We start from the raw sequence: 26,320 nt of genomic DNA on the forward strand, positions 1-26,320 counted from the left end.
ATGGGAGGTGCGCAAATGTGCAATTCTGCTGGACAAGGGGCATGGATAATGTAAAAACATTTGTTGCGCTACTTGCGGCACGACAGGTTAAACTTCTTCGCATTGTTTAAAAATTGGGACATGTGATCATAGGGATCTAGGATGCAGTGAGGATGGCGGTGGACTAACAGCATCCTAGATCCCTATGATCCCCCCTTCCAATGAAAAAGGGGCAGCTTTTAACAACGCGAACTTTTTAACATTACGTCGCGCCACTTTTGCCCTAAACCTCCGCCTGTATTTAGTCAGCCTGAAATAAGTTCATACATTCTTCTTTCCTTCACTCCAGTCGTTTCCCTCTTTGGCCAGAAATATATGTTAATCTCTGGCTGTCAAGTACAATAAAATTATGAAATAATGAAGTATCTCAAGAAACCAGAACAGAACCGACGAGTAGAGAACTCATATCCCACCCTTGTAAGGAGCACCTGATGACTTCTCCCCAGGGACGAGCCGCCCCCAACAGTCTATGTAGGTATAACACTTGCAGGGATTCCTTTTTTCCCCGCGCAATGTTACGGGCGGTTCCATTAAGCATTGCGTCTCAGGTAGACCAGGTGCGCGGAAGAATCAATGAAAGCTAGGTAATACATTATTCATGAGAAGAAGGGCCGGACACGCGGCCTGCTACGTCAGCTTTCTGGCGGGGCGTGGCTTAGGGAGCAGGATGTCTTGTTTTCTATTGGTCAGATGTTGTAAGGATGTCATGAATATGTAATTAGCCGGCCCCCGGCCGGTGGAGGGAACCAGGAAGCGGCTGCGGCCCAGGCGCCTCCCGCGGGACGAGGATTGGGAACTGCTGGACGCGGAGAAGGTGAGAGGCAAAGTCGGGCGAGAGTCCGGAGGGGTCAGAGGTGAGCGGGTGATGTGCGGGGCTGCAGGGCGCTGGTGGGGGGCGGGGCACACAAGTGTCTGTTTGATGCCCGCTGCTGTGAGGGGCACCTGTATGGGCTTCTGCTGGCCGGGTGCCCGGGTGTGGCCGCCGCGGTCTGCCTGGTACAACAGGTGTGTGGTGGGCGGGAGTGTCACCTGTCCTGTCAGCGACAGTACTGCAGGCTGCGGCAGGGGGCGCTCTGCTCGGGGCACAGCCTGCTGCTGGCAGTGGCTGCAAAAGTTTGTGGAAAGTGTCAGCTGTGGGGTGTTCGTTCCCGGTCGTCGGGTCACTCCGGAGTCCTGCCTGGTCGTCCTCTTCTGGGGGGTCTGAGGGGCATCTAGACCCATTATGGCGCAGACCAGCGGAAGTGAATGTCTGGTCTGAACGCGGCCAACGACCAAATGGCGAAGATAACCGCTCGCTTTTCATTCGCTAATCTTCTACGCAGGCGTGAAGATGGTCGTCGGCTTGTCACTTGTCATTTGCTTTAAATGGCGCTCGTTCCGTCGTTCGCAACACTTGTACTGCGAATATGGAGGATGGAATGAGCCAGCGCTGTATCTGCTCTATAAACGGACTGCGAGCGCCAATTCTGACCTTGCACGATAAATCTCCAGTCTAAACGGACGCTTAGGCCGCTCCCACATACAGCTTCGCAAAACGCTGTGATTTTGTCACAATTTTTTGGCGCAGGTTACGCCGTCTGACCGTCATCCTCAATGCTGGTGAGGCGCATTAAAACGCAAAATAGGGCAGGCAGCGTTTAAGTGCATCTCTGCGAGGCCCCACTGAAATGAATGGGCGAGTTGTAACGCAACTACTGCGGCGGTAACCACAGTGAAAAGTGCGTGTGAGAGAGTAGCCTTAGGCCGCGCACACGACCGTATGGGAAAATGCTGCATTTTTTAATGCAGCGTTTTTACTGTGTGCAGAATTGCGTCTTTGTGCGCGTTTTTTTTTCTTTTTTTGCACCTGTTTAAACGTCACGTTTTATTCCCCTCCTGGTAAAAAAAGCCAACAGTATTTTGCGTGTAATTGCGTATTTTCTTCGTGCTTCGCGCTCTCCCTTCACTTCGTTATGGGACGCCCCATTGAAATACACGAAGGTTTAGTTTTGCGTATTTCACAGCAAATAAACGCCGACGTGAGCGCGGCCTTAGCGGCCAAGGAGAGGCTTGGCGTTACGTAAATACCAAGTACACCAGTTGTCGAAGCGGAAGAAAAGTATTAAAAAGACATTTCCGCTACTGCCCCCCTTTGCTGTCCGCGGCGTGACCTGCATCTCCATCCACACGGGGTTTGTCCAGGACTAGAAAAACGGGTCTGTTTTTGCAGAGACCGCGCCATTTCTTTCAGGTTGTGTTGCAGCATAAAGGGGTTATCAGAGTTATTTCATATATTCCCTTTGGGGCCCATTCACACGGGCGCGATCCCCATCTGCGCGCCGTCCGTGGATTTCACAGACCTGATTACGTGTGAGGCTATTCCCGTGGGTCTTCAGACACAAATCCCATCACGGATGAGGAAGGACATGTAATATTCATTGTCTGCAGACCTGTGCCCATGTGCTGCCCAATGCAAGGTGGGCACAGCTGACTTAATGGAGATGAGCTGCAATACCATAAGCAGCCCACAGACAGGTGTGGCGCCTCTTCTGGTAAAACGGCAAACTTTCTTTTTTTTTTTCTTAGTACCGGCCATCTCCAGTCACATGCGTTTGCTCTAACTGTGGGGGCAACCTATGGAAACCCTGCACCCCCTCCACCTGCAGACCTGCATGAATACTCCTCCTTTGTGGAGCCAATCCTCCTGGGTGCGCAGTGTAGCCAGTGCCAATCACTAGAAGGCCAGTGTCAGGGGAGCGTAGTGTGACACGTGTTACAGGTGACGCAGCAGCCTTGTCATCCGTGTTTCATCCACTGTTTGTATTGTCCGCTGTGTTTCTACTGCATGTTTGCCCAATGGCGAATCATACTAATGGAGGGGAAAGCGGACTGAAGCGGTCCATGCTGCCGTGTAAACACATGCCCATCAAACACATGCTTTGTAAACACAGGGGGCTTTAACTACTGACATGTGACTAGAAGCAGAGATTTACAATGGCTCCATATTAGGCTACTTGCACACGGGCTTTTTTTTTTTTTTCACTCAGACAGCGAGATCCGAATTGGATTTTTCCAGATCCCACTTCGATCTCCGCGGCCGAGCCGCAGATCCCACTTCGATCTCCACGGCCGAGCCGCAGATCCCACTTCGATCTCCGCGGCCGAGCCGCAGATCCCACTTCGATCTCCGCGGCCGAGCCGCAGATCCCACTTCGATCTCCGCGGCCGAGCCGCAGATCCCACTTCGATCTCCGCGGCCGAGCCGCAGATCCCACTTCGATCTCCGCGGCCGAGCCGCAGATCCCACTTCGATCTCCGCGGCCGAGCCGCAGATCCCACTTCGATCTCCGCGGCCGAGCCGCAGATCCCGATTTATTCCTTTGGGCAAATTTGTATGCAAATTTTCCAGCACCCATCCCGAGCAGATCTGATGTGGAATCCGTGTCACGTAACTTTAATTTTTCCCATATGCACTTGAAATCCATGCACAGAAACTAATCTGCGCCATATAGACCGCCGTGAATTCGCATTCAGGTGACCGGGTACATGGCTGGCACAGGTCTGATGTGGATTCATCTTCAATCTGCTGCAAAGATGTGCTACGTGAACAAACTAAAGCCGCGCTCACATATACGTTCAGTTAATCGCCGCTCAGAACTGGCATTTTACCGTGTTTTCGAGTGGCGGTTTTGAATGCATGTCAGCGTTTGGCGCTTTTCAATGCACCCCATTTTTGTGTTCAAGCGCAGGTCTGAGAAGACCTATTGAAATCAACGGGCGCGTTGTACCGCGGTTAGCTAATTGCAGTTAAAAGCGGTGGGTGTGAGCGGCCTAGGGGCTCGTTCTCACGGGCGTTATTTGTGCCACGTTTTATGCATGTAATTCAGTGAAAAGAACCCGTTGACGTCACGTGCTTTTTTTTCACACAATGTTCAATTACATGAGAAAATGAGGTATGTCCTATTTTGGCGCATATTACACACCGTGATAAGCCATTGAAGCGAATGGGCAGAAAGCAATCAATGGGCCCTTCTGCATACCTTCTTGTGTGCGTGGAAATCTGCAGTGAATTGGTCGAAATACGCAGGCAAAGGTGGTTTTAGTGTTTTTGGTCTTGTAAAATATACAATGTACGGCTGTGTGAACGAGCCCTTATAGTTTACTACTTTGGCCGGTGTCACACGAATATATGGTAAGACAGTCAATGGTGGCCGCATAAGGGGTGACATTTTTTTTTTCCAAACTCTATTGTTCCGTAATCCTATAATAGGCGATGTTTTGACCATATAGGTCTTTTTCAACCCACTATCAGATGGCAGAACGGCTGGTCCATGAGTCCTGATGACGGTTTCCACCTAGGAAGCTTCCCCATTTATATCTGTTTGGAGAAGGGATGTCATAGCCCGTAGGGGTGACACACAGTTGTCTCCACCTCGGGTGGCTGCAGGGTTTTCACTGAGACCCATTCAGCTTTTACCCAAATCTTGTTGTATTTGCTGTACTCACAAGCTGTCTGATGCCTCATTTGTAGCAAAATCAATACATTGTATCGCTAAGTATTATGCTGAGGGCATTCACCACCGACTGTCACTATGTTGCTATTTCTGCTGTGCCCCGACACCTGCAGCTCGTTATATTGGGCATAATTGTGAGGGTTCTTGGATAATTTAAGGTTTGGTGTTGTACAACCTGCTCGGCTTTGGATGTTTCTAGTTATATTCTTCATATTTAAAAAAATGTAACCCTTCCTCCTCTTCTATCCTATTGTATGTACTCTGCATGGCTAAAAGTATGTGATCCATTACTAATTAGTGGGTTTTGCTGTTTCAGCCACACCTATAGCTCAAAGGAACATAAACAGAAGCCTATAGCCGTGCAATCTCCAGAGACAAAAATAGGTCATATTAGCCTAGTAATGTTTAACATGGTCAGATATGCCGGTATGAGGCTCAACAGGAAAGAGGGGTTTATTCTTTAAACTCATTTATTCTTGGTTCCTAACTGTCTCTCGAAGCAACGTCAGCACGGGGGTCTGGCTGTTACAAATTGGGTGTTGCTTGGCTTAGTAGTTGCACTTGGTAATGGTGCATCTTGTCTCCACTAGAAAAATGGGTGGAGACTTGGGATTGTCCTGGGGGAGGTAAAGGGTACCCTCACAGCTGCTGGTTGGCTAAGCTCCTGTCTGTGCTGGCCGTTCTCTCCGCTGTCGTACTTCTGGCATGTAAGCTCCTTGATGCCCTCCTTTCTCTGCTGCTAGCGGTGCTGTCTGCCTTCTGCCATGTAAGCTACCTGTCTGCATTTAAGCGATCCCCTTAGGTCTCAACAGCCAAACACTGATTGCTCAAAAGTTTTGACATGTCACTCTGACATGTGAAATATTTTGGTTTAATTTTTTCTTTTTCTCTTAAAAAGCAATTGCTCTTTAATAAATTATTGTAGAAGGTGGGTTTTACCCTGCAGTGTCCATATGTGGCATGGTGGGTGGCACCAACCAATGTATATTTGTAATGTAACCGGAATCCTTTTGCCGATAACATTTGTCCAGTTGTGTGTGTGTTTTTTTTTTTTTTTGTTTTCCCTGCAGCGTGATATGCAGCCATAACAAACTGCAGGGAGATAAGCCTGTTCCTTGTAGTCACAGATGCAGCATCATAGATAAGGCAATGTTCCTATAACAGCATAATGAAATCCGGACAGACCCATTAAATTTAATGGGGTCCGTTCACTTCTGTCATAGGATGGATCCATCGGGCAAGAAGGCAGTTTTTCTGTGCCCACAACGGAGTTAGAAAACAAATGCTTTCCGTTAGAAAAGATTTTAAGATCTCTGCTTGCTGTTATTGAATAGGAGCTTCGTATTTTTTTTTTTCCCTGGGCATAAAAATCTACCCTGATCATGTGAAGAGCCCACAGGGCAAGACTGATTGGAGTTATATTATGTCTAGTCCAAACAGCAGACACCGTGACCAACCATGATAGACCGCGTTAGAAGTCATCAAGGTCAGTTGGGTGCTAGGGGTACACAGTCAGCCGACCCCGCCAACTATCCAGTCTGTATGGGGGTCGTCCTCTCTTCTCCAATGGTAGATGTTGGGGAGGGAATTGGCTGGATTTCCGATGCCAGATGTGTCCAGCAATGGCTTAGAAGACATATGTGCTCGGCTGAGTTTGGGGAGGTCAGTGGGAATAGCGGTTGGCTGCCTGAAGATTTGGCATACAGTTATCTGATTCATAGAGCCAGCTGAAGCGCTGTGTAACAAGCTACTACCTGTGTGATCATTGCTTGCCCTGGAAGTAAACAGCAAAGGGTCATATTGAATGGGTCAACTCTCATGGATTAAGTCTATTGTAACGATGTTCCATGAGATGGATCTATGCAGATACACAGTAACCCAGGAGGAACTGGTGTAAGAGGTGGGTCAGAACTCAGAAGAGCACTTCATCCATAACTTGTGCTGCGGCTTGCGTTAGATGGGCGCTGTGATACTCACGTGTTCATTTGCCAGCTGTTTCTGCTTGGCCTGACTAGACATTACACATAGTATATACTTATCTCCACCTCACTCCAGTTGGCCCCATATTAAGATGCCGGTGCAGTGACTTCTTGTGGTGTCTCAAGAGTTTATTTGGGCGAGCAATGTCAACTCCTGTCTGGAAGTACAAGGACAGACATCTGTAAATTCCACGGTAATGACTGGATATGCATTACTCTGTAAAAACATTGACTTATTATGTAGAGACCCAATGCTTCATCCTGCTTCATGGTCCCGAGTTGTAGTCACAGAAGGATGCGGTGGACAGACACTAAAGGGAGGGGAACGTCACACTGCTGGTGTTGGCATGTAGAAATGACAATCAAAAACTGCCTGGAAAATTAACTACACTTTTTTTAATTTATTTATGGGGAAGTTGTTAGAAAGATATGAATTTCCATGGAAACATTTCTAATTGTAAAAATGAAGATAAGATGATTCAGAATGCGTTTTCAACCTGTAAAATGCTTTTGGGGGGCAGACATAGACTTTAGCTTTGGGAGCAGGCACCCCTGTCATCCCAAACGGCAAAGCCTGATTCAGTCCCATAGACCAGTGTTCCCCAACTCCAGTCCTCAGGGACCCCTAACGGGTCATGTTTTCTGGATTTCCTCAGTATTCCACAGGTGTTCTTACTATAGGATATCCTGAAAACATGACCTGTTGGGGGTCCTGAGGACTGGAGATGAGAAACACTGCAATAGACCATACAATGTTTATTTTCCATCCAACCGGTTCGGATAGAGGTACACAAGGCCTCTACATAACTATCGTAGCCCTTTTATGAGTCCATACAACGCAGGGTCTTAAAGGTGAGTTCCCACCTAGCAGCCACAGAAACCAATGGGGAATCTGCATCAAAGACATGTCAAAATACGCGCCATTGAAAGCATAAAAACTGCACCAATCGCTTGGGTGTTAATACATTTTTGACAGTTCCTTTTGAATGTAGTCTTTCATGTGAGATTGGTCACTTATTTTTTTCCCCTTCACAACCATGCAGCGAGGGGGTAAGAAATTGCTGCATGTCCTATATTTTTTTTTTTTCTTGTTCGCGTTCCCTTGAAATACGTCGCATGCAATGCGCTCCTGAATGCGATGATTCCCATTGATAAACATGGGGTGCACCTGCCGATCCTTAGACCCGTGTGAAACAAAAAAACTCCTTGCATCCGTGGGTAAAACGCACGTGGAAAAGCGCAATATTGGGCTGGGTTTCTCAGCCGTATGGAGACATTTTTTATATTTTTTTGCATTTCTAATAGGATACTTTCTCTTGTATTTTTCATACAAAAATAGTCAATGACTCGCACAATGTAATGCGAAGGCCTTACTACTGAACCTGTAGAATTGGTTTGCACTACTTCATCTCAGGTTGCAGGGTCCTGCATGGCCCGTGCTTGTAGGTGGTCTTCCTGGTGGGGGTTCCTGTGATCAGCTCTAACTGAGCTGTCTTGTGAATTACAATGTGTTTTCCATTGGGATCCTATGGGTGGTGGCGGAATGGATCTACTAGTATTCTATGGGCTAGTGGCCATATTTACTTCTCTCTAGTTGTTGGTGATATTTATTGGCTCGCTCAGTTCCTTTATTTGTATTTTGCTGCAGTAACCTTCAGTGGTGTTATAAACAATATGCCATTCCTTTCATCTGAATGGTAAACACAAAACTAAAAGGTGATAAAGATACTCACCAGAGTTGCCAGGGGACTTCCATATATGAACCCTTGTAGACTGATAACCCGAAAAGCAGGTCTGGGCTCCCTGTCAAGCAGACCTTCACCTAATCGAGGGAGAGCGCTTGCCCAAATCTGAAACCCCAACATGAAGCCAGCAAGAAGAACACATAATAGAGTGTGCAGCATGTCTAATCAGAGACCGCTGGAATATAATAACAATATGTATTATGTTAATATGTTTTGTTTTGTTTCATACTGTCCTAGTCATCTGAATGAGGTTGCAAAAAATCTGTGTGCTTGCTATTAGAACAACCCCTTTAACCTGAAACACATTACCAATCTACTGCATAGGATTTCAATCTTAGGGCTGCTTCACACTGGTGAGGGGGGGTCCCCTTTCTCACGGGGCGAGGGGGGGGGTCCCCTTTCTCACGGGGCGAGGGGGGGGTCCCCTTTCTCACGGGGCGAGGGGGGGGGTCCCCTTTCTCACGGGGCGAGGGGGGGGGGTCCCCTTTCTCACGGGGCGAGGGGGGGGGGTCCCCTTTCTCACGGGGCGAGGGGGGGGGGGGTCCCCTTTCTCACGGGGCGAGGGGGGGGGTCCCCTTTCTCACGGGGCGAGGGGGGGGGTCCCCTTTCTCACGGGGCGAGGGGGGGGGGGTCCCCTTTCTCACGGGGCGAGGGGGGGGGGTCCCCTTTCTCACGGGGCGAGGGGGGGGGTCCCCTTTCTCACGGGGCGAGGGGGGGGGTCCCCTTTCTCACGGGGCGAGGGGGGGGGTCCCCTTTCTCACGGGGCGAGGGGGGGGGTCCCCTTTCTCACGGGGCGAGGGGGGGGGTCCCCTTTCTCACGGGGCGAGGGGGGGGTCCCCTTTCTCACGGGGCGAGGGGGGGGTCCCCTTTCTCACGGGGCGAGGGGGGGGGTCCCCTTTCTCACGGGGCGAGGGGGGGGGTCCCCTTTCTCACGGGGCGAGGGGGGGGGTCCCCTTTCTCACGGGGCGAGGGGGGGGGTCCCCTTTCTCACGGGGCGAGGGGGGGGGTCCCCTTTCTCACGGGGCGAGGGGGGGGGTCCCCTTTCTCACGGGGCGAGGGGGGGGTCCCCTTTCTCACGGGGCGAGGGGGGGGGGTCCCCTTTCTCACGGGGCGAGGGGGGGGTCCCCTTTCTCACGGGGCGAGGGGGGGGTCCCCTTTCTCACGGGGCGAGGGGGGGGTCCCCTTTCTCACGGGGCGAGGGGGGGGGTCCCCTTTCCCACGGGGCGAGGGGGGGGGTCCCCTTTCCCACGGGGCGAGGGGGGGGGGTCCCCTTTCCCACGGGGCGAGGGGGGGGGTCCCCTTTCCCACGGGGCGAGGGGGGGGGTCCCCTTTCCCACGGGGCGAGGGGGGGGGTCCCCTTTCCCACGGGGCGAGGGGGGGGTCCCCTTTCCCACGGGGCGAGGGGGGGGTCCCCTTTCCCACGGGGCGAGGGGGGGGTCCCCTTTCCCACGGGGCGAGGGGGGGGTCCCCTTTCTCACGGGGGGGGGGTCCCCTTTCTCACGGCCCGTGTAAAAGTACCCTAAGATTGCTTGAAGTAAGCGGGTAGTGGTGAATGTAAATGGGCCTTTAGAGGTTTCAGCTGAACGAATGCCTTTCCCAGTGGTTAATAGAGAAGCCGGGACATATGCTGTTTGTTCTAGGTGGACTTTGCTCAGTGCTTTTTAATCTATCTGTTCCTTCCACAATATGGGAGCCTGCTGGGAGGGTGAAGGGACGAAGCGTGGAGTTGGGATGGATTTTAGGGAAGGGCAACTACAAATTGCAGGTAGTTTTCTCTTTGCCTTGCCAGCTTTTGAGTCAGTGACGCGCGCAGATGCCTCCGGTTGTGCCAGTGTCTGTAGTATCTGTCGGGTCTGCAAACCAGCGTGTTCTGCTTATATCTTGCTCATTGTCCCTTATGGCTGCAGGGCAGTAGGAAAACTGTAGTGAGGGTATATTCACATGTGGCAGACTTCTGCAATTGTATTATTTGGATCTGTATGACATTTACAAAAATTTACACGATTGCCACCAAAATGTCCCTAAACAGACGAATGGGCCAGATCTTCAGCTGTGGAAAATTCCACAATTCTCCTGATCTTGAATGTTCCCTGAGGCCGTGTTCAGATGGCTGTATGCAAGGTGCAAAAGAGAAAAACTAAAAATGGACGGCGCGGATGCTGCACTTCCGATTTTCAGACTCCATTCCCTGCATGCCTTAATCTCGTCCAGGCTAACGGATGAGACTCGGACATGCAGTAATTTTGGGAATGGCAAGAAATACACCGACAGCACATGGACTAAAACCCACCCAATAAATGGGCCCTTGGGCTGTATAAACAGTGTAATGGGACCTGCGTCAGGACAATGACGTGCGCTCTTGCCACAACTTCTAAAGTGGACATACTGAAAACGGTGCCAAAAAGTCTGTTTTTAGCTTTAATTGCATTTCGGCTGCTCCATGTGTACACAGCCATACAGACCATATGTGTATCTGCAGCCGCCTAATCCATGATATGACAACTGTCACAAGTAACTGGTGGCTGGGCTCATTGATGCGTTATACCGGACAATGGGGTAACTCCATGGTCTTTAAACGTGGTGGAAAAACGCATCTGCAGCAGCTTGGTAACAGAGACCGCATCCGGACGGTCTGTCCTTGCCCTACAGATTCATTCACACGGGCATATGTAATTAACGGTCCACTGTGTAAACGGGCAGTCATCTAGGAGCGACTGCAGTGGAAGGAGTGGAGCGGCTGGAAGAGATCTCTGCCTCCATTCACTGAACGCCTCTTGTTGCTGTATGAAAGCACAGAAGTGACAGTCATCATAGGCATGTATGCACCTGACAGTCATCATAGGCATGTATGCACCTGACAGTCATCCCATGTAAAGGTACCTTAATGCATGTTCTCGTTTTTATTTCTTACACACCCATAGACCTTAATGGACTATGCAGAATAAAACGGCGCACGCTATGATGCCAGTCTGTGTATTAAAAGGCTGAATATGCCAATTTAATGGGTAAAGGCTACAGACTGAAAAGGGACAGAAGATCCTCCGGTGTGAATGGGTCAGGTGAGTTTGTTCTTAACCTGATGGAAGTCCGCAGAAAGGTCCTATACAGTATGGCCGGTGTTTGGGCGTATGTACGCAGCGGATCTCTGCTGATTGCTGCCCGGCACCTGGGTATGTCCGTGTCGCCGATGATGATCATTTCCATCGGAGAGCCACACTAGATACAGGCATCCTAATGCTTCTTACACATGTAAGATTAAAGTTGTCCCAAATGGCTGATTTTAGGTGACTCTGATCTGAAAGCCTTGTAAATGGTTGTCTGCGGTTGCTGCCTGTAGTCTGCCACGATAGTCATCTGTTTCACAATCCATTTGCAGGTTACTGTAGTCAGTAGAAGGATACAATGTAGCGGATTTGGGGACCGACCCCAAGCAGCTCCACGGGGTGATCGAGGCACTTGTTGCTTTGCTGACAAGTCTGTAGAGGACGCTTCTACATGTGACCCTCTTACACGTGTGTCCGTGTACTGTACGGAGTATCCTCCACGGACAGATCCGTTTTCTGTGGGTTTTCGGATAATTTCTAATTCTTCTATAAAGCCAGAGATGAGATGTGATCTGCTGGAGGAGTTGTGTGAAGAATAGCTCTTCTCCTTGATGTTATCTGGTGCCATCTGCTAGGGCCGCTGTGAATGGCTCATCTGTGAATGGCTCATCGCAGGGTGTTTTGTTCTCCATCTGAAAGCACCGTTCACATTAACCCTTGTACTGCCAGAGGCTTCTGCTTCTCTCGCACCTTTGTGGCCTTCGTTTATGACCTGACATGACTCTTAAAAAAATTCCACAAATGATTGTGGATATTAGAACATCTGAGCGGTATTGGTCCCTAGTAATAAGCTTTGAGGTTTGCGTCTTGTATTTGGTGACGGCTCTGTCTGTTCTTCCTATTCCTCCTGCTGTTTACCCTCCATTGTCTGTTCCTGTCTGTAGGAGTCATAAATCTCCTTTCTGAATCATCGGCTTGTTTTCCTGCCCCTTCTGTCCCACACTTACTATTCAGGCACCTCTTTTCTTCCACTTCATCCTTTCAGAAGAGCTTAAATACAGAAACGTGTTCTACCTCTTTTGGTAGAAAAGGAACAGTTTTTTTACTTTTTAAAAAAAAAATGGTATTTTAAATTTTAGATTAAAAACAAATTACGATGCTCGAGAGAAAATAATCATCTTCTAAATGCCCCGCAGTCCCGGAAGCTTCTGCAGCAGCTTCATGCCATTTATGTGATTATCTCAGTGGTCATGTGCTGCATGCTCTTACCTGTAAGGCCCATGTGACGGAAATATGACTATAGCCTTAACACAGATGGGAATTGAACCTTAAAGAGGTTGTCTGAGTTGTAGCATCTTGGTAAACCCCCTTACCCAGAGGTGTAACTTGGAGCTTCTGGGCCCCAATGCAAAATCTGTAACAGGCCCCCAAACTATATTGCTTTATTCATAATACAGGGCTCCCTCTATGGAGAAGAGATGCCTTGTGGGCCCGGGTGCAACCGTGTCCCCTGCATCCCCTATAGATATGCCCCTGCCCTCACCCATTGAGTAGGATAATAAGCATATACTCGCCTCTACCCAATCGATCACTAAGCTCCATTGCCGGCAGCCTCTGCAACGTCCCTTTAAACCAGGCAGGGCTACAGCTGTCAACGGAGATTGGAGCGCGGACAATGGGAAGGGGGAGCTCACATGAGCCCAGCCTAGGAGCTGCTCAGGCCACATGGGGGGGGGGACAGGATTTAAAACATGGAAGCTGCGCTGTAATGTAAAGGACCTTTTACATGGCACAGGTGCAAAGCTAATAATCGCTGAGTGCTTTGGCTTGATGATTTAGTCTGGCCGCTGCATGCGTTTACACCAATCAGCGATAAATCGTTTCATGCAGACCTAAAAAACGTTTGCGGCAAATCCTTTCGTATAAACGGGCGTAGTAACAATTTGACTAGAAAGGAGTTGCAGGGGAGTTGATTGGAGGGGACAGTAATTGACGACAATTCATTGTAAATGCATGTCAAGCAAACCATATCCGATCGCTGCTTCACCGCTCCTCGCACGATCCTTCCGTTTATCTGATAATCCACAACACGGTACGAGGCCTGGGAATGGGATTTGGGGAATTAGCACATTTTACAATATGATTTGGATGATAAAATCCAAAGTTTGACTTGTTCTGCTGCACATTTTGCCCGTTACATAATACACGGACGGCTGTGTGAATACGCTCTAACGGTATGTTACTGTGGTAACTTTTTTCCTTATATAAGGGTGAACACCCACTGGCGTTTTTTTTTTTTTTCCTGCGCTGCGAGAGTAAAGGTAAAGTCTCGCAGTGCGAGAAAAAACCGGCGTCACGCCAGGATATCGCCAGTCTTTGCAATGGGGCCAGCGGCAGCAGCGCTAGCCCCATTGAAAAGAGATGTAGAATGCCGTGGACTTCTGCCACAGCTGTGACAGCTGTGGCAGACGTCCACGGCATTCTATCCCATTGTTTTTTAATGGGATAGGCACTGCTGCCGATCCCATTGAAAGCACTGCTTTCTGCCAAGCCCCGCAATATGATTAGGGAAGGGCTTGAAATATAAACCCTTTGCCGATAATAATCAAGAAGTGGTAATTCATGAATGAATAGCTAAGGGCTATGTGTCATTGGCTGAGCGCTCAGCCAATAGCTAAGCACTAGCTGCTATTGGCTGAGCCCTCAGCCAATCAGCACAGCGCTTTCAGGAGGCGGGGATTTTTAAATCCCCGCCTGCTGAAAGAGCTTAACAGCAGTGCAGGGGAGCCAGCCAGAGGATGCGTCTGAGCACCGGAGAGGTGAGTAATTTAAAAAAAAAATTTTTTTTAACCACTTATTGATTATCGGGAAAGGGCTTATATTTCAAGCCCTTCCCCGATAATCATACTGCGAGGCTTGGCAGAAAGCAGTGCTTTCAATGGGATCGGCACTGCTGCCGATCCCATTGAAAGCAATGGGATACAATGCCGTGGACGTCTGCCACAGCTGTGACAGCTGTAGCAGAGGATTCCTTCGTGGGGATGAAGGAAACTCCTGTCACAGCTGTGGGAGAAGACTGCGGCATTCTCCCTATGTTTTCAATGGGGCTAGCGCTGCTGCCACTGGCCCCATTGAAAGCACTAGCGATATGCTGGTTCTATACCGGTGTCTTTCTTGCGCTGCGAGGCGAGAGTTTTCTCGTGCTCTCGCAGCGCAAGAAAGAAAATATCGCCAGTGAGTGTCCACCCTAATCCTTACTAAATATCTCTGTATAAGGGTTTGTTCGCACTTGCGTTGCAGCATCTGTATATTAGCTGGAGAAGCACGCAGCTTTATTTTTTGGGGGGGGGGGGGGGGGGGTGAAATGATGGACACCATAACGGAACCCATTTTAAAGGAGTTATTCAGTTGTAACCTATTGATGGCCCATCTGCATCTGCCACCTAGAATCCTCAGCAATCCGCTGTTCTCTGGGCTGGCATGCTGGTACACTAAGGCTGCCTGTCCACGGGCATTGTGAAATCCCACGGCGGATCTCTGCCATGGGAGCCGCCGTCTGGGAGCAGGAGCCAGCAGACGGATCTCCACTGTGAGCTTATCTGACAAATAGGCTCACCGTGGAGAATTGTGGCAATTCGCAGCATGCTGCGAATTGCCGGCCGCGAGCAGCGAATCGCTATGATTCTCCGCTTGTGGACAGGAGGCTGCGCTTTCCATAGCAACGCCTCAGGGAACGCAGTGAAAATTCGCCCATGGACAGGAGCCCTAATGGCTGACTTGTACATGAAGCAGACAGTGCTGTCCCCACTGCAGTGGGCAGGTTTAGTATTACAGCCCATGTTTCATTTTAAGTGAATAGGAACTTTGCCTGTAATATCCAAGCAAGGTCAGTGCATGTGTGCATCGGCAAACAGTTGAACAGTAGGGGTCCTGGGCCCCACCGATTTATTATTGATGGCCTATTCTTAGGATTTACACGATCCAGCAATTAACTGAACAATAATTATTTTATGTAAAAGGGCCCTACGTCTCAATAGATCAGTCAGTGAAGCTGGACTGACTGCTTGGTTTTCAGCCTTTTATCTTTCCTGCACTTTTTTTTTCTTTGCTAATTTACGGCCATAACAAAGACAAACATTGCCGCGGTCATAAATTAGCTGCTGATAAAGTTTAGAAGAAGAGAGCAGAGGGAAACCTAAGGCCCTTTTACACGGCATGATTGTTGTGCAAGTCGCTTGTTGGATTAAAAGGTTTGCACAATATTTGCGCAGTGTCACCGCGTGCAGCGAGAGAACGATCGGCAATAAATCGCTGATCGTATCTTTCATGCAGACCTGAACTATATCATTTATCTGTCGCTGCATTGTACAGTGTAAAGAGGCCGTCCATCTTTTGAACGACTGTCTGCTTACTGTGATTGGAGGTGAGAGCTAGATAGAACAATCTCCGGCCCGCTCTGACTCCTTCATTCACTGAGCGATGATTACTGCTGTGTAAAAGCACAGGCCTTATATTGCTGGGACGGCTGTCGGGCACTGAACTTGCCTGACAGTGGTCCCGTGTAAAAGGGGCTTAAGCATCAGTCCTATCTGACAGATTTCCTGTTGAGACTTCTACTGCAGTGTCTATATATCGGGTTATGTAGAAGCTGCAGACAACAAACAGTTCAAAATTGTTAATGAAGCCTTATTGCAAAAATAATTGGATACCTCAAAATACTTAAGTGGAAAACAAAAACTGCCTCCCAACGATGTCCATAGCCATTAGACCTTGCCTTATGATTAAACTGTAACTAAAAAAGCCGCTGTGTATAAATATAAGTTTACTAGGAATGAAGACGCTTTAGTGAAGGAGTGGGCAGTTGTAATATTAGGATATTGTGACGGTGCAGAACCACCTGAGCTCACACCTCTTCCCGTATAAAACGGTGGATCGTCTACAGGTCACAGAACGTCTCGGCTTCTCCCAGCTCCTACACCCACTGTTGTAAGTGCAAACACACCCAGAAACCTCTGAGCTGCTGGCTCTGTGCCACTCCTGCCATACCGGCAGTGAAACTGCACAGGGTGTATGACCCAGGTGGGAACATACTGCCATTACTGCAGACTGGAGCTGGTTTCCCTAGTCGTGCAGAGCTTCCTCCGTACAAGGGCAGAAGAGGCTTCCTCCACCAGGATTCCTTGTATGGGAAAATTATGCAAACTATTACAAAAGCTGAAATCTCTTTCAAGTGCTAAAACGGGGAACATTGGTCCATTCTTGGCCCATCAAGAAAACATTCTTAAGAAGATGTAATACAGAGAATAACTTGGCATCGGTCCTGTGTGATAGTTTACAGCCACTCGTTGGCCTCAAGAACCCTTCACCTCCCCTGACGTGTCTGAGGTATTGTTCCATCTCTTTTAACGCTTGCACTTCCCTTGAAATAACAAAGGGATTCTGTCCTCGGGTTAATGTTCCGAAATGCAGCACCCCTAGTGGCAAAAGAACTTGATGACAGAATCCCTTGAAGGAATTTTTTCTTTCGAGTACTGCATTGTATCGTTCCTCTATTATGCTTCCTGGAAATGTATACAATTGTTTCTATTTCTCATGTCGATGTGTCAAGTCCCTACATAGTCTGTACTGTTTGGACTGTCAGACCTTTTGAGGGACAGCTGACAGCTTCTCATACAGGGATGGCGACATAGTATAGCTCCCAAAGACAGGAGCCGCCACACACCCTGTATCCATGAATCATCTCGGAAGGATGAAACTTTTACTAGTGAAACTCTGATGAAACAAGGGCAAATAAATGTCAGAACTGTCCTATTTTCCCTATTTAAAGGGAACCTGTCTTCACCGTTGAGTCCCATGAGCTACATTATAGGGCTCAAACGTGTGGCAACGGGGAGCTGTTTGGTACTCGCCAGGTCCCCAGTTCCAGCACCGTGTCTCAGTGTGCGTACGGCAACTTCAGTGTTACTCTTCTGCGTGCGTTCTTCCATAGAGCTAGTTCACATGGGTGGATGTGTATTTTGGTATGAGAATATGCAGCGTATTCACAGACTGAAAAACGCATTTTCATTGCATATTTTGGCCTTACTGCGGTTTTCTAAATATGCTTTAAAAAAAAAAAAAAAAACACCATTTCTTGTGCAGAAATGCAGTGAATATATACAGGTTGTGTGTGTATTTGCGCAGCCCCACTGTCTTCAATGGTGTGTGATATGCACCAAAATAACACATCCTACAATTTTTTTTTTTTTCTCATGCAACTGAAAGTAGCGTAAAAAATACACATCTGAATGGCCCAATGTAAAGCAATCAAGATTCAGCATAGCGTAAAAGCCATGTAATACCCTGCGCAAATACGCTATGTGAATTGGCCCATAGAAATGAATGGCAGAGTGCGTACACCACTGCCTAAAAAATAATTGCACTGTGCATGCGAGGGCGCAGTACTGGAAAGGGGCACCTGGTGAGTATCAAACGCAGCTTCCCCATCCGCCACGTCTGAGCTCCTTAATGTAGTTTATGGGGCTCAAACTTGGGGTTCACTTCCATGACCGTGTTTTCACTGTATTACTCGTGCGTTGCACGGACTCGTGATATGTAGTGAAGGGAGTCAATGGACTTTCATTGGTATATGTGGACACTGTATTGGTACACATGAGAAATATATCGTGGCATGCTCTTTCTCTGCATACCACACAATGTTTAATTGTGCGAGAATGAACAATCATTCAGTGTATACTGCCAACGGTTGAATGCTGAACGGTAATGCACTTTTTTTCTTTCATTCCATGCAAGCATAAAAATCATTGTTCGAACATTTTGTGAATTCAGTTTTAACACTGATCGTTCTGTCGTTCTCATTCACTGGTACAGCAAACTGACTGAGCGAACGCACAAACTGGGCCGTTGTTTGCTGGGATGAATGATGACCTGTCCATGTAAAGGCAACCTTAAAGGGGTTGTCCCGCGCCGAAACGTTTTTTTTTTTTTTTCAATAGCCCCCCGTTCGGCACGAGACAAACCCGATGCAGGGGTTAAAAAAAAAAAACGGATAGTGCTTACCTGAATCCCCGCGCTCCGGTGACTTCTTACTTACCTTGCGAAGATGGCCGCCGGGATCTTCACCCTCGGTGGACCGCAGGTCTTCTGTGCGGTCCATTGCCGATTCCAGCCTCCTGATTGGCTGGAATCGGCACGTGACGGGGCGGAGCTACGAGGAGCCGCTCTCCGGCACGAGCGGCCCCATTCAGAAAAGAAGACCAGACTGCGCAAGCGCATCTAATCGGGCGATTAGACGCTGAAAATTAGACGGCACCATGGAGACGAGGACGCTAGCAACGGAACACGTAAGTGAATAACTTCTGTATGGCTCATAATTAATGCACAATGTACATTACAAAGTGCATTAATATGGCCATACAGAAGTGTATACCCCAACTTTGTTTCGCGGGACAACCCCTTTAAACTGTGTCCACACAGAGCTGATTTGCAGCAGAATGGGTGCAGTAGGCGTTCAGCTGCAGATCAGTCGTGGAAAGGCTGCCGCCAAAGCGAACTCAAAAAGTCAGCCTAAACCAGCGGTCCCCCAACTCCAGTCCTCAGGGACCACCAACAGGTCATGTTTTCAGGACATCCTATGGTAAGAACACCTCTGGCAATGTCTGAGGCTCCGGCAATAATTACATCACCTGTGCAACACTGAGGAAATCCTGAAAACATGACCTGTTGGCGGTCCCTGAGGACTGGAGTTGGGGAACACTGGCCTAAACAACCGCCAACGACAGGTGAGCGATATTTTGGCTTCTCGATGAACAATTATCACTCACTTTGAATGATTTTTGAGTGATGATTGTGTGTAAAAGGGCTTTTAGGATATCGGTCCACATGTGATAAGTTAGTAGGTTAGTAGAGGTAGGAGATGTGCTCTTATTCACATTTGGGAAAGAGACCAAAGATATTTTTCGTCCCAAGATTGTATAGACTGTAAAAAAATAGCTGGAATTCCTTCTTCAGGTCGGTAGGAGTGAACATGGCTATTTACAAGGTTCTCATGTTGATGACAAGCCGTTTCTATTCTTGAAAAGCCTTTGAACCAATGTAAATAGCCTAATCAAATTTAGTGCATCATGTAATATACAGCAATATAAACTTTTTGTCATTGTAATGGGCTACGATGGGACTGGGGGTGACACAGGTCTGAGAGGAAGAAGAGACTGTATTCGGCCACGTTAGTGCTGCTTTAATAAAAGCCACATGTAGGGCCCTCTGTCTTACCAAATCTGGCAGAGAAATAATCATCGCATACTCTTTAGGCCTCCTGCATACGGGCGGGTTGGACCCCGGATACGGGATTCCCGCAGCGGAGTTCGGCCCGGTGCCCGGCCAGTGACCCCCCAGCTTCCCTATCCGGCGGCTTCTGCACATGCTGCGGATGTGCCGGCTGGCACTCCAGCGTGCATGCGCAGTAGCCACTGGCGCTGGGGGGGTTACACGTATCCTGCAATACTTTCCACAGTGATAACTGTAGAAGTGCTGCGGGACGGACGGCTTCCATTGACTTCAATGGAAGCTGGACGTGCGTAACCCGCACAAAATCGCAGCATGCTGCGATCTATTCTCCGCTCGTGGAGATAAAATTGTGTTTTGCAATTGGATACTAGGGACTGTATTTGCAGCGGAGTCTGGAGGCAGATGCCCACCACAAATTCTGGAGGCAGATGCCCGCCACGGACTCCGCAATGCAAATACGCCCATATGCAGGAATGTGCAGCATTTTTACACACCTGCCTAAAACCTTTGCAAGAATGCCTTCAAAAACAGTGTTAATAGTTTATTTTTGTCAATTAACAAAATACAGAGTGACTGAACAAAAAAGAAATCAATATTTGGTGTGACCGCCCTTTGCCTTCAAAACCGCATCAATACTTCTGAGTACACTTGCACACAGTTTTTGGAGGCAGTCTGCAGGGAGGCTGTTCCAAACATCTTGGAGAACTAAGCACAGGTCTTCAGTGGATGTAGTTCGCTCAAATCTTTCTTCATGTAATCCCAGACAGACTGGATGATGATGATGATATCAGGGCTCTGTGTGGCCGTATCAGCACTTCCAGGACTACTTGTTGTTTTTACGCTAAAGATAGTTCTTAATGACATTGGCTGCATATTTGGGGTCGTTGTCCTGCAGAATACCTCCCTGATGGTGCTGCATGATGGATAAGTATCTGCCTGTATTTCTCAGCATTGTGGACACCAGTAATCCTGACCAAATCCCCCAACTCCATTTGTTAAATACAGCCTCAAACGTGTACTGAACCTCCTCCATGCTTCACTGTTGCCTGCAGACACTCAATTAGGCCCAATGTCCACGGGCAAATTTGAATTGCGTAATCCGTGCGGACGATCCGCAATTTAAGCCACCCATAGGAAGACATGGGCGTCCGCAGCTTAATTAAAGCATGCGGATTTGTTTTGTGGACCTTCTTGTCCGGAAAACAAATCGCAGCATGCTCCATTTTGCTGTGGTTTCCGCATGGACAACTTCCATCAAAGTCAATGGAAGTTGTCCGATTCGTGTCCCGTCCGCAATTGTATTGCGGACAGGTCGAGGATTCCGCAGGAAGGTAGGAGATTTTTAAAAATAATCTCTACTGCACGTGTGCAGTAGCACGCTGGTCGGCACTTCCGCACACATTCATAGTGAAGACCTAGGTAGGTAAGCACTGTCCTCAGACGCAGGCAGGGTCAGATTCCGCTGCGGGCTTCCACATGTTGAATCCAAATCATCAGTTTGGTTTGCAATCTTTGCCTGGGAGAGTCCTTGCTGATACAGTATTGTCTCATTGCTGTGCTCCGTGTTGCCCTGGAGTATGACCTGTGACCTGAAACTGTCTTCCACAACCTCATCTTTGTAGCAGAATTGGACTGCTCACCCAGTTTTAAGGCTCCTACACAGCTCTTTCTGTTTTGGCTAATTACTTTCAACCTAAATATGAAATTTTATCGAAATGCTTGGTATAATTGGTTTAATCATTCATATGACTGTACTAGTAATCCTACAAAATCCATGACTTTGCAAGTGTACCTAGATGAATTTATGCTGATTTGAAGGCAAAAGGTGGTCCTAACAAATACCGATTGTCTTTAGTTCATTCACTTTGCATTTTGTAATTGACTAAATAAACTAATTAACGCTCCTATTTTTGAAAGCCTTCTTGTTTTGCATCCTTTTTTCCCACACCTGCCTGATGCTCTTGCACAGTACTGTGCCCAGGTACTCCCCCCTGGAAGCAGTGTTCTGGGGGACAGTTTCACTTAGCAGTAATGGCTACATATAAACAAGCCTTTAGAATAAGCTTGGACATGGCAAAAATAATAAATAAATTGCTAGGGAATTTTAGAACACATTTGCAAAAATTCACTCCAAAATCATGTGCAAAACATATTTTTTGCTAGGAACAAACCCACCATGCCTGACGCTGCCTAGGATTGAACATGCATGTCCAAGACTGGCCCCCAATAACATAACATACAAGTTCAGCCGGGCAGCAAGTTTGTCTGTTGCAGAATTTGCTGGCACTGCGTACAGAAAATAATGGCATCTCTTAATAAAAACTAATGTGTAAAGCCCAGTGGACTCCTGCCCATTCCCCCGATATGTATACACCAGACCTATTTACCGTATGTGGTGTGAACATAGCCTCAGGACCCATGCGCCCATTGGCTCAGTACAATCAGTTATATGGTGACGTAGTGCACCACCTGTAGCAGTCTACAGGGTCTTGCTGTGAATGTAGTACATAGAAGTAGGTTGAGGGCTGAGGAAACAACTGTCTAGTGAACATTTGTTTTGCAGACTCAACCATACTCCTCTTAGGCCATCTTAAGGCCCATTTACACTGAAAGATGATCGCTCAAGTGACCGTTTTGAGTTTTTATTATACTTTGCATAAACTTTTAAGTAGCTGATTAGCTACTTAAGAGTTTAATGCAGGCAGAGTGGCTCACTGTTCCGAGAACAGCAGCTGCTTTATATATGCAAACAGCTGCTTTGTTCTCGGAGCTCTCAGCTGGTGTCCCACTGAGCTGATAGCGCCAAGAACTGCAGGAACTGCTTTGTTCTTGGACTATCGCTGGAACCTCCGTGCGGGATACCAGCTGAAAGAATGCTATCAGCTGGTATCCCATTGAGAACTCAGCGTGCGGCGCTGATATGAGTTATTGCTGAGTTTTATCTTGCTAAAAGTCAACGATGAACGAATGGTGCATTAGTTTTCATGCATTCTTTTCTATTTGATATTTCGCTTCCAGTGCCCCATTATTACTGAAATTGTACTTGCCAGAAGATCTGAGTATCTGCTTTTGGTCCTTACAATTGTCCATTGTTTCAGGCTATTGTAGATGAGAAAGTAAGAGCCCATTTACACACAAAGATCATTCAAAAGAACGAGTGATTGTTTTGCATAACCTGCTAATGAACACTGCCCATTAGCAGGTTATCAGCTTCATTTGCATGTAAATGGAAGTAATATGCAGAAAACAGCAGGTGGTCTGTTCTCTGCATTCAGCCCCTTTTGTTCTGCTGTGAGCTCCATGCTGAAAGCAATGTTATCGGCACTCCCGTGGAGAATACAGCACCATGGACAGCAAACGCAGCATGCGGTCTGTTATCTTCTGTCTGGCTGAATGATGGATTTTATGCTGAAGTAAAAATCATTGTTCAGCCGAAGAGCGAAAAATGAGAGAATTTGCACACAACAATTATCACTCAAACGATGGCTTATGAGCAAATTTTGAGCGATAATCATTGCGTGTAAATGGAGCTTAAGATAAACACAACTTGCTGATATCTTGGACTACTTGTAGCTATTTAGCCTGCCATATAGGCTACCATGGCTACATTTTTGCATGTTTACCTTCTCCTCTGTGTTGGTGGTGTTCTTCTGGAAAATGACGGATGGGAGCAAGAATGCCCGGTTGTAATCTATATGGTGGCGTTTGATGAACATGTCTTAATCTCAGTTTAGCCGGGATTGGCGGTCAATGTGTTGTGTTTAGTTGGTATGACTGGCAATGTTTCCTAAATATAGGCCATTAATACTTTACAACTGGACAACCCCTCTAATGGACTCATTGAGAATTCACTTAATTGGGCATTGAGTATCTATCCTTTTTAAGCAGTTACACCAACTTTTTATATGCAGGTACATTCAAACGTGTTTTTTTTTTTTTTATAAATTTATTTATTTATTTTTTTCTTTGCTGCAATTTTTTTTAGAATCACATCAAAGTCCAGATACAAAGTGACAAGACCACGATGAATACATAAACCCTGATACCAGCTGGCTGCTAAGAGTCCCTGCTTCAGGACCCATTGCCTTTACGCTTTTTTCTGCAGCCATCTGTGGTCTTTCAAGGGAATTGTCTAAAAGCTAGAAAACCCCCACAGGAGCAATAAAAAAAGAAAAAAAAAATGTTGAGCCTGTAAAGGTCTTTTTATGTCCCCTGAATTCTTTGTGCGGTATAATGAGCGCCAATCAACAAGCACGTCTATTTGTTCTTGCTTGTTCCACTAGCTGATCAGTGTCTAAGGCTAATTCCACATGGCCGAGAGCGATATCGAGCCTGTGATTTCCCTATCAAAAACGCCTTGCACCACTTCAGGGAAGTGGGAATCGGCAAGCGTTTCCCATTGCATCTCTCACGCCATGCAATGCTTTTTCCAGCCCCATTGAAAACAGTGGGCGAGGCGTTCCGGGGGAACAACCAAAGATAGGATATGCCACTTTTTTTTGTGTGTTTCTGCAATGTGGGGAAAAAAATCTCATATATATGACCCCTTTCAAAAGAATAAGGTTCATATTCGTGTGACATTTGTGCATCTCGCAATACACTAAACACGCGCCATTTTCTCGTTTGTGTGTAAAAAAAAAAAAACCCCACAACCTTGGGGTGCATTTATTCAAGTGTAGAGTGGATTGTGGTTGCGTGAATACGCACAAAGATGGGATATGTTTTATTTACGCAACCAAAATACAACATGGGAAGATGCAAATGTGAATGAATCCATTGAAAGCAATGGGTCCTATTCATGGGAATGAGTGTGCGTAAATGCGCTGTGTATACATGCTCGGGTGAATGAGCCCTTATATGGCCCAATATTCAGGCTAATGAATGGTCGTTCCTGATAATTGGGCTGTGTCCAAGGGCTTTTAGAGTAGCTCTGCACATAAGATTCTGATCATCCAGACCCGCTGTTCTTTGTGAGACCTGCCTAATACGTAGGGTAGCCTCAGGCGTAAGGTACTATCTGATTACGTGGGCAGCTCCTACCGTTTTTAAGAAACCTAGATTGGCAATAAAGCGCGTCGACCATGATCCTAGTCATACATAGCCCATCTCTAGTAGTAGATGGGCTATGTGAAGGGGGTTAAAGTCATACGGTTAGGTTCAGATAGCTGCCGTTCCCCCAAATTCTTGTTTTTCCGCCTCATGTGCTACATGTAAATCAGCGACAAATTACCTGAAGAGTAGCCTGCTTTTTTTGGACTGGTCCTGGTGTTCTCCCATTTGTTCTCTACCTCATCCTCTGCCTAGTGACTGACGTCTCCATCTCCCAAATGGAAGGAGGTCGGACTGACAATTAAGACAATTTAGGCGACTGTCCAAGGATGTAACTTTTTAATTTAGTAGATTTCCGCCGTGGGAGAACACTAAAGTCACTGCGATTTTCATAATGATGGGTTCATCGTGGAAAACCGTGGCAGACTTCCACTCAAGTACACGCACTTTCCATAGTTTATCTGGGTGCGGATTATCGCGACGGATAACATAATAAAATATCGCCTGTGGACAGGAGGCCTCTTAGTGTTGACTTTTATTTATCGTGTAGAAGAAAAATGCATTTTTTTTTTTTCTTATTTGGGAAGGAATGGCTGAAACAGTAATATTGCCCACCTTAAAAGACCTCGCATGGCACTCCAACGAAATCAATGGGAAACACTTGCGATCCTTTGACCTACGTGAAACTCGCATAAGGATCGCAATTTCACAGAAGTGATGTGCTTTTGAATAAACTCTTCGCATTGCCGTGAAAAACTCACATTGGCAAGCATGATATGTGCCCTTGTGAACGTGGTCTTTACACTGCAGCATTTCTTCCCTGCAAAATGCAGGAGGAGCTACACTGATTGCAGCTGGCACTGGGACATCTCAGTTTGGTGGCTGTGAGGAGTCCAGGCGTCAGCTGCCCTCTGCGTTTTCTTTATCTGTGTGTTGCAAGAGGAACGCTGCTGTGCAAGTAGCCCAAGGGCTCAGTGATTTGTAGATCCTATTAAGATAAGCAATGACTTTAAAAAATATTTAACAATCTGATGATCCTAAAGGCCCATTTAGACACGGCTATCGCTCAAAAGATATCTTTTGAGCGATTATCGCTGTCATTTACAGCGCAAGATCGCTCAAGATGCTCATGAGCGATAACCTTGCACTGCAAGCAGAGGATATAGAAGACAAGTGTGGTGTCCCTGCTTGTCTTCTGCATCCAGCTGTTTTCTGCACAGAGCGCCTGGCTGTTGTACAGCCGAGCGCTCTGAGCGGGGTATGAAGAACACAGCTGCACCGCTCTGTTCTTCATACCGAGCCTGTCATCAGGGAGTGGGATACAGCTTAACGGAAACTGCATTTACACACAACGATTATCGCTCAAAAGATGGCTTTTGAGCGATAATCGTTGTCTAAACGCGCCTTAAGAGAAGGGGACCTGAATTTTTTTAAAATACATTACTGTTTTCAAGTCCAGAAGGAGTCAAAATACTTGGAGTGGTCATTGATCTTGGAGATATAGGTTGTTCTAGCTCAGAGGCCTAATGATAAAGCTCCGGGTGTTCATGGAACTTCTTTTAAAGTTTTATGGAAACACAAAGCTGCTCTCCTGCAGGTTTATCATACAACTTTAATGGAGATCTTCAGGCAAGAGTCGCCCCTTCCCCCCCCCCCCCCCCCCTTCCAGATAAAGCTTTTATTAC

General features: G+C 47.4%; 1 protein-coding gene across 4 annotated transcripts in view; it reads left to right on the forward strand.

Annotated features, from left to right (window-relative positions):
* Window positions 1-734: 734 nt before the first annotated feature.
* Window positions 735-26,320, forward strand: part of LLGL2 (LLGL scribble cell polarity complex component 2) — a 77,984-nt gene continuing 52,398 nt past the window's right edge. For 2 of the 4 annotated variants that reach the window (XM_066587498.1, XM_066587501.1), the window contains exon 1: window positions 763-893. The gene's annotated coding sequence lies outside the window, so the exon portion shown is untranslated. Of the gene's footprint in view, window positions 894-16,565; window positions 16,686-26,320 lie in introns of those variants that run through there. The other 2 variants (XM_066587499.1, XM_066587500.1) reach the window with 2 other exon arrangements.

Source organism: Eleutherodactylus coqui, chromosome 13 (genome assembly GCF_035609145.1).
Source record: "Eleutherodactylus coqui strain aEleCoq1 chromosome 13, aEleCoq1.hap1, whole genome shotgun sequence".
NCBI lineage: Eukaryota > Metazoa > Chordata > Amphibia > Anura > Eleutherodactylidae > Eleutherodactylus > Eleutherodactylus coqui.